This window comes from Microtus ochrogaster, linkage group LG2 (genome assembly GCF_000317375.1).
Source record: "Microtus ochrogaster isolate Prairie Vole_2 linkage group LG2, MicOch1.0, whole genome shotgun sequence".
NCBI classification, from domain to species: Eukaryota; Metazoa; Chordata; class Mammalia; order Rodentia; family Cricetidae; genus Microtus; species Microtus ochrogaster.
This window is the reverse complement of record NC_022028.1, coordinates 5,919,944-5,928,641: the sequence shown is the minus strand read 5'-3', so window position 1 is coordinate 5,928,641 and position 8,698 is coordinate 5,919,944. Positions and strand designations below refer to the sequence as shown.

General features: G+C 45.3%; 1 protein-coding gene across 1 annotated transcript in view; it reads left to right on the top strand.

Annotated features, from left to right (window-relative positions):
* The first annotated feature begins 1,265 nt into the window (after positions 1-1,265).
* Positions 1,266-8,698, top strand: part of Adgrf4 (adhesion G protein-coupled receptor F4) — a 29,580-nt gene continuing 22,147 nt past the window's right edge. Inside the window, exon 1 of the mRNA XM_013350980.2 lies at positions 1,266-1,319. The gene's annotated coding sequence lies outside the window, so the exon portion shown is untranslated. The remainder of the gene's footprint in view (positions 1,320-8,698) is intronic.

Here is an 8,698-nt window from a genome sequence, read left to right as displayed (position 1 = left end):
TAGGAAGAGGCTGACATATTTGATAACCACTTTGTAACTTTCCTCTGCGTGCTGCTAGGGTATGTTCAGTAAATATGCATGTTCAATAAAGTCCTTTGATGACACAGCCACTTGAGATGGTGTTTCTCTTTTCTGCATCACAAACGACCCAGTACTTAACGAGTGACCCACTTAGAGCTGACCCAGTTCTACAAACGTTGCTTCCTTGACCTGCACTGCTGTAAGTTGTGGAACACAACGGCCCCTCACTTATCTCTCTTTTATGCCACGCTCTTATGACTTCTAAGGGGGGATTGCAGCACCTGGGGAAAGAAGGCTTACACACAGGAGACATCAGCATTAGCATATGTGGAGTTCTGCTGTTGAGGCCACTGATCCAGACTGGTTGGTCAGCTGGAAGCTGGGTCAGGAGAAGCTTTCTACACGTGGAGATTGCCTTCTGGCACGGCATTACCGATGAGCGTGGATATCCACAAAAGAACTTCTCATCTTATTCCTTACAAAGAAAAGACCAAGGAGGTAGGGCCGGCAAGACAGTTCGGTGGGGAAAGGCAAATTGCCACCAAGCCTGATGACCTGAGTTTGATTCCTGGGCCTCATGATTCCTGCAAGTTGTCCTTGACTTTGACATGTGCCATGGCAACCCTGCACGCGCGTGCGCGCGCGCGCGCGCGCACACACACACACACACACACACACACAATTAGTGAAATAAAAAAGAAAGAAAGAACCATAAATCATAAATCTTTCTGGCGCCAAGGTAGAGACTAGCTTATAATTTCCTGGTCACTTTCTCGGTCAGTTTATCTCCAAATTCATAGGTAGAGTTAAAATACAATAATAGTCTTTTGAAACCATAAACAATAGTGGTACAACCTTGCATGTTGTCACCCTGGTTTTAATTACAACAGGGACGATGCAACCCAGACTCCCATGTGATCATCTGAGATAAAGATGAAGAACTGAAGGACAAACAAGTGACTCACTTCAATGGATTCGCTTCAGACAAGAGAAACCTGTAATTTCTCCTAGGCCTGCTTGACAGATTCATTGTGGGGGTGAATCACAGCCTCACACAAGCCTCGAGGTTGTGGGCTGGCTTGCAGTGACCAGATTGGCTTCTCACTACCGGCGGTTGCTTCTCACTTGGGCCTCCAGGACTATCTTTTCAAAAGATGAGATGGGTCCCTGTCACTGAGGGGTGCTGGAGCGGTCTGGTGTGGACATGTGACGGTTGGGCACCATGGTGGGCAGTGCAGTGCTGACTTCCCTACCAGGTGACTGTCGGTCTCTGGGCTGCTAGACTTCTTCCTGGACGCGTGAGTACTGGCCTGTGCTATCACCCCTTTCCCATAAACAGTTGGTTGTTTGCTCTCTCTGTTCCAGAACAGGGGAAAATGTGTCATCTGGGATGGTGTTTTCCAGAAGGCTCGATTCCGCAGTGTTCCCTCGCTAATGCTTTTGAATTTGGCCAGCTCAAAGTTGGAGTGTCTGTTTTGTATTTGTTTTTCTCCGAGGAGTCATCTGTCAGCCTTGATTTGCTCATTCCTTGGAGTAAAACTGCAAAGTGTCTTGCCAGCCAATTAGACTCCCGGCCTCTGCACTGTCTCCGTGCCAGATAAATTTCAAGTCCCTTAAGGTGGAACGCAAAGCGTTAAACTTCTAGTTTCTTCTTTCCGTGAACCTGACAAATTGTCTTAATGGCAATGTAAAGGAAAGCCCTTCCTACTGTGACTGCTGGAAACCCTTCCTACAGTGTCTCCCCCCCCCCTTCTGAGTGGTCAGTGTGGGTTTCTAGAAGGTCTGTGCCCTGGACTCAGAGGGAAGCTGCAGGAGCTTTGGGCTCTCGTGTTATTGGGTGTTGTATAGTTGTCTACATGATTAGTGTCAGCACTCCGGTGAGCATCCTTCACAGCACAGAGAAATTTCCAGCCCCAATAATGGCTCTATAATTATTTAAATAGCAGAGATAGTCCGAGAGATGAAGACGCCTTCCAACTCTGAAATTTTGTGCTTCTTGAGAGATGTCAGAATTTAGATCTAGCTACAAAGTGGAGGATGGACGCCATCTAAAATAGCCCAAAAGAGATGGGTCTGGTTTTATTTCTAGTAGTTCTCTGTAGTTCTCTTTCCACCAAGGCTCTGTATCTCACCCAAGGCGAAAGAGAACCAGTAGTGTTTTCTTTTGTCTCTTAAAGACAAGTCTGTAGATTCTGTTATTGAGGTCAAAAGATAAACGAGTCATTTAGCCATCTGATGTTATAGCGAAAGTTCTAATCACACAACCAAGAATAGGAATATATGGTTATGGAATCAGGCTTAGGAGAGCAACAGACATGCATGTTTATGTGCACACCACACACACACACACACACACACACACACACCTCTCACTCTTAAGTTCCTTATCCCCCAGTTAACCTTTCTGAATTAGTCATTCCCACAAGACAGTAGGATCTGTCAAGCACTGTGAAGCCAGTTGCTCTCTACAAGGTTAACAGACAGAGAGAATGTGCCTCCCTCTCGCTCTGTGCACATTGCTGGAGTAGGAAGATAACCAACAAGGCTGAGTTCACGTGCCAGTCATCCTTTACCACTGTCTACTTTCCAGTTCTTGCACCGACCTTTTCTTCTTTTCTTTGGGATCCCGATGCTAGCCCTTTGCAGGCATGTTGAGACGGGTGCGGAATGCCTCGGCGAGCGTGAGTCAGCCTGCAGCGACTAGCTCCACTAGTCAGTGACAACAGTGAGATCCAGGGCCCAGAAAGACCGGTTATCATTTTCAATTACAACTCACTCAGAAACTCAGTTGTACGTGCAAGGAAGATGGAGCAAATAGGAGGCAGTGTTCAGGAACATACAGTCCTCCCGATTTGTCCAGCGCTTTGTAATTCCTGACTTAAAATGGAGATAGCACAGAGACACATGTGCAGCCAACGCCACTGTGACCTCATCCTGCCTCCCTTCCTCCCGCCCTTCCCTTGGCCTCTCTTTTCTCCTTCTTCTCCCTTCTTTCACCCCTTTCTTCCCCCTCCCTTCTCCCTTCCAGATCTCTTCCGACATGAAACTTTATAAACATTTTTTTTTTTAAACCAGAGCCCAGATGGTACAACAAAACGGAGGCCTGATGAGAGGGAGAACAATTCTACAAAAGTCAGCAGGTTCCAAAACTATCAGAAGTTTCCAGTGCCAGGGCCTTCTGTGTCTGCGTGCCTCATGCCCACATCTTTAATCGCAGGGAGGATCCTGTGTTGGAACCGAGCACATGCAGATGGGTCGGTCACTCTTATTTCCTAAGTGACTCGGAGTAACAACTACCTACACAGCATTTGAGATGGTGTAACATGCAGGAGACGGTTTGTGCAAATGCCTGGCCATTTTTCTGGAAAAGACCGATATGTAGGGATTTTGGTGTCTGAAGGGGCTACCAAGGGGCATCTGCCTGCTCACCCACGCGCTTCTTGAGGACAGAAGCGTTTCCTCAGGATCTTAGAGCCAAACCTTCAGATGCTGGGCTAGGATCTTCATTTGCTCATTCAATCTACAGGGTCATTCGCTCCCTCGTTCATATATTCAGCAAGGATTTCCCACTCTGAGTGGATGCTGAGTTGGCCGAGGACAGAGAAAGGGGAGATGTCCACCTCTTGACTAACAGGATTGTCTTTTCTCTTTAGTTGTGGCCTGCTTTCTCTCAGCTTCTCTTGACCCACTGTGATCAGAACTCCTCTGCAGGGGTGTGTGAGATGTCCAGGACAGTAACTAGGTTGGGAGGGGTAGTTACTTAGATACTCCACTCCTGGCTGGCTAGTGGATTTAGTTGTATTTTCCCCTTAAGCCTTTGAGTCCAGCCCATGTGATTTTCTCTCTGTAATCACCAGGTTACAACAGGGAGCCTGGCTGTATTTGGCAGCTTAGAATTGCTGTTTATTATTGTGTGAGAAGTGAAAGTGGATGGCAGAGGGTAATTCACGCTTTTATCAGGGTGTAGGAGAGGCAAGCTGCTCCAGGGGGAGGAAAGACCTGGACTGTGCTTCAATTACTTTTATAGGACCTGAGAAACTGCCATGTTAGGTGGCTTGGCTGCTTTTATCGCTGAAATTAGTACCTTGTTCTGTTCTCTTGGTGAATAAGGTGTGGGTCTGCCCTCGCTGGTGGGCTGGTAGAGAAACCGGAGAGAGGTTCGTTGCGAATGACAAGTGACTCGCTATTGACGTCATTGCTGCCGATGACCTCAAACTAAAGGTCTTTGGTGTTTTGTTTATTCCTCAATGTTCATTTCTGATTCTGCCCTTCCTTCTTGTGTTTTTCCAGAGCTTTGGCATGAGAGATGCAAGTGCCTCCTGTGAACATACCAACATAGGGATGGGCATTGGCGAGATGCTCAACTAATACAGCCGGGGTCCGAACCCAGATATCACAGCGTGTTTTCCTCTAAGATAGCATGCTTCTCACGTGATAGCAATTTTCTATTCCTCAAGGCATTTAAAATCATTTACCTTGTTTCTAATTATGTGTATGCCTGTATGTGACTGTGTGTATGTGAGTGCGGGTGTCCACAGAGACAGGTCTCTTAGAGTTGGAATTACAGCTGTGAACCATCTGGCCTGGATCCTGGGAACTGAATTGAGATTCTTTGAAAAAGCAGTAAGGCCTCTCCTCTCTTGAACCATGTCGGTAGCCCCCTCAGGGTGTTTTAAAAGAGCATGTATAGGTGTTTGCTTGCATGTAAGTCTGTGCACCATGTGTGTATAGTATCTGCAGAGACCAGAAGAGGGTCCCTGGGACCCGAGCTACAGGAGGTTATGAGCTGCCATGTGGGTGCTAGGAATTGAACCTGAGTCTTCTGAAAGAGCAGTCAGCGCTCTTAACCTCTGCTCCATCTACTCAGCCTCTCCTTAGTCCCTGAGGCATTTTTTTTGGATATTTTGGTAAAATCTGGATGAAACAACTGTTTCTGAAAACGATTTCACCTTGTGCACGTGTATGCGTGTACCTCTATGTGTGTTGAAGGCAAGAGGGAGTCTGGCATAGTATATTTTGCTCCCTAGGTTGAGTTGATATAATGGGAAACAAAGATGCCACAGAATGCCAGTTTAGAGCATTTAATCCAGTGCTCATGAAACCCACACTGCCTACCAGACGAAAACAGACAGAGCTCTCAAATTCAGAGAAGAGTGAAGCCAGTGGATATACATGCCCTTGTGGCTAAAATTTTCTTTTCTTTTCTTTCTTTTATTTTTGGTGCCCATTGCAGCAAACGGTTGAGAAAAGAATTGGTGGGTAACAGGAAACTGTCCCAGATAAGCATATGCACTACTGTGGTACCCTGCTCTTTCTGTCTTCTCCCACAGGGTACTCCCCCCTCCTCTTCCCCCTCTCTTTTCCTCTCTTTCTTTATCTCCCCCTCCCCATGACATGCTGGGGATCGAAGCCAAGGCCTCTTCTAAGCTGAGTGGGTGTGTTTACCATGCAATCACACACCTAACCCCGAATTAGGTTCCTGATTTAAGAACCCTGTGAACCATCTTCCTACTGGGAGCTTCTCTGCCGACAGACCCATGGTTTGTGGCAATGAATATTAAGGATGCACACAACCTTGTCGCCAAGCTGAATATGTTACAGAACAGAGCTGAGCGTCATATATGTACATCGATACTTAGTGCTTACATAGCATGAGGCCTGACACTCGTCTTCGCCGAGAACCACTAAACTGTCCAGCCACGTGAGACAGCCTAGGTGAGGCTCATGCCTGAGAGCTGCGCTTTGTTCATACGTGCTTTGCTCTTTTGGCTGGCTTACACCTCTCTGTTGCCTTTAATGTGGCATTTGGGTTTTTTTCTACCTTATTAAGAGATAATATGCTACATAGAAGATGGTGCTTAAGGACCCGAGAGGGACTTCATTTAATGCATTTGTAGAAACAGTTTGGAGTCATGCAAAATGTAAAATCCTTTATAAGTGTAAGTTGTCCTGCATTTATTTACAGTGCATGTCTGTGCAGGACCATGTCGCAGTGTGCATGTGAGGTCAGAGACAACTGTGTGGAGACGGTTCTCTCTTTCCTCTCTTTAAGTGGGCTCTGAGATCCAGCTCTGGTCATCAGGACTGCTAAGAAGGTCTCTATATGCCACGCCAACTCACCAGTCCTTAATTCACTTTAAACATTTATCAATAGTAAATCTAAGAAGGTATAAATAAAAAATATAAGCATTTCCTTCACCCTGTGACTTAAAACACTGTCCTCTGGTTGGACACTACTTCTTCTTCTTTTTAAAATATTTTTAATTCCCATTCTTAAAACTTATTCGCTGTTTTATGGAGCATACCAGCTCTTATCCTTGGTCACATCCGAGTTCGAGAGTGATGGTTTCTGTTCAATGCTTTCTTACAAGAACTAAAACCAACTCCGTTGATACCAACCTGAAATCATCTATATAATCTGTTCATGCCAACCGGAGAAGGCAAAAATCAGCATGCCGTGACTCCTATTGGCTAGTAGCTTTCAAATTCTCCCCCGATATTTGATGGAACTGAAAAAAGCTTAACATATAATTATCACGCCAAATGATACATCATCACCTAGCTCAATAGCACAAATGCTTGAAACCATCCAGCTAATTGTGCTGAGTTCATCTTTGTTTCTTACCATCTTGATTATGGCCACATACACACACCCACACCCACGCACACGCACGTGCACGCACACACACACATATACACATATACACACACATTTTCTGCTGGCTACATTTTTTTTGGCTGGTAGGAATATAGAACTTGTTTCTTTACCCCACAGAGCTTCTTAAAGAGCTTGGAGATTTGTGACTGCTGGACCAGTTGCCCCCAGACACTCTCAAGAGCTCTGTGAATGCAGAAGTCCTGCTGCCGGGTGTCCCCCAAGTCATCTCACATGACTGGGTGTCTTCCAGCAAGTTGGCCACCCTCCCTCTGTCTCCCTTCCCCCCTCAGTCTCTTTCTCTCTCTCCTGCCCCCTTTCTTCCCTTTCTCCTTCCTTCTCCTTCTTCTCCCTCTGTTTAGTCTTTTCCTGTCTCTTTCTTTCTCCATCTCTTCCTTCCTTTCTCCCTCTCGTCAGGAACTTCCTGTGTAGGCCAGAATGGCTTCCAACTCACAAACTTCCTGCTTCAGCAGCCCGTATACCGGAAACACCAGCGTACATCAGCATGCCTGACAACCTTGGTTAGCTTGAAACAAAATTCTTATCCTAAAAATGGTGCCAGGAAAGTAGCCTTGGTCTTGCACCATGGGACAGTTGTTATTGGTTACAAACACCTCTAGGCATTTTATCTATTCGTACATTTCTCATTCTCTTTTCTCATGGAGGAGACTTTGTCTAATCTTCAGAATTTGTTCTACATATTTGGTCCTTGGTCCTGAGTATGAGTATCTTTTTTCTCTAACACATATACCTCGAGAGGGAGATTTCATAATAATCATGAAGAAGAGTACAGAGGAAGGGTTGAAGATGGCAAGGAAAGGACAATGGCGGTCAACCTTGTAGTGACTGTCTGTTTTTTAACTGTCAGGAGAGAGTGCACTAGACGCTTGTGAGTTTGATATACTGGGTCCTAACCAGTACCGAGAAGATACCAGGTGAACTAAAGTAGCACTACTGGGAGTATCGGTATCTGGTGGAGTGTGTACGTGTGTGGGAGAAAGGTTTCCGTACTAAAATGTTTAAGGCAAAAAATTACATTTCTTTCAGTTTTGTATGTAGAAACCTGTAGGCATATCTGTATTTGTACACGCAAACTGACTCATAAGGTATACTGTTTTCTGTTGTGTCATGGTAACAAAATTTGAAAGTCAGGTGTGTCTGTGAAATGTGTGGGCACTTTAAGATGACTTGCACAGGTTCTTCTGGTATTTTGTTTTGTGATGGTTAACGTTACCATCACAATGTCTTCTGTGGCATTGCTCAGCACAACCTTGGAATAATTAGACACTGGGGCCTCTTCCCACCCACACGGGAAGATCATAAATTCTGTGCACACAATCCTGGTGTCCTTGCAAATTCATTGCCACTCCTCAGTCATTGGTCTCCTGCTTCTGTTTCCCTGCTCAGACTTTTTATTTCTTCTTAATGTTTCCCTTTTATTGAAATATATATTTCTTACATAATATATCATACTTTCTCGTTCCCTTCCCTCAAGTCCTCCCAGTTCCTCCTCATCTCCTCTTGCATCTGGATCCATCTCTTTTCTGTCTCTCGTTAGAAAAGAAACAGGATTCCAAGGTACAAAAATAATATAAAATACAATAAGATAAAACGAAAACCAAGACATTGGAACTGGACCAGGCAATCAGAAGGAAGAAAGTCCAAGAGGAGGCATGTGACCAAAGACCCACTTGTTCGCATACTCAGGAACCCAATAAAAACACTAAACCGGAAGGCATGAGTACTGGTGTAGAGTCTTGCAGGCCCTCTGCATGCTGCCTCTCTCTCTGTGAGTTCAGATGATCTTTGATCATGTTGATTTAGGGGATTTGGGTTTTTTTTGGTGTGTCCTTCATTACCTCCAGCTCTTACAGTTTTTTCTGTCTCCTCTTGCATCCCCTGGATCCCTGAGGGAAGAGATTTGTTGGAAAAATTTCTTTCGGGGTGAGAGTTCTAGGTCTCTCACTCTCTGTACAACATCTGGTTATGTGTTTCTGTATTTGCTCCCATCTGCTGTAGGAG